Consider the following 237-nt stretch of genomic DNA (forward strand, 5'->3'; position numbering starts at 1 on the left):
GATTAAAGGCATGTGCCACTGAGGTTGTGTATAACTTAGTGAAATTTAAACAGGGTGAAGGTGGAAAAATCTCATCACGTACAAGAACCAACCGGAAGCCAAAAGCACTCCTGATTGTAGGCTGCAGAAGCAGAGCAGTGCGTCCTGCAGGATCGTCTCCAGGAGCTAAAGATTGCCTGCCCTCCGTGTCTCTGAAACGCTGAGAGGCGGAGGCAGCAGTCCTTCCCTCAGGCTGAC

This window comes from Mus pahari, chromosome 2 (assembly GCF_900095145.1).
Source record: "Mus pahari chromosome 2, PAHARI_EIJ_v1.1, whole genome shotgun sequence".
Classification (NCBI taxonomy): domain Eukaryota; kingdom Metazoa; phylum Chordata; class Mammalia; order Rodentia; family Muridae; genus Mus; species Mus pahari.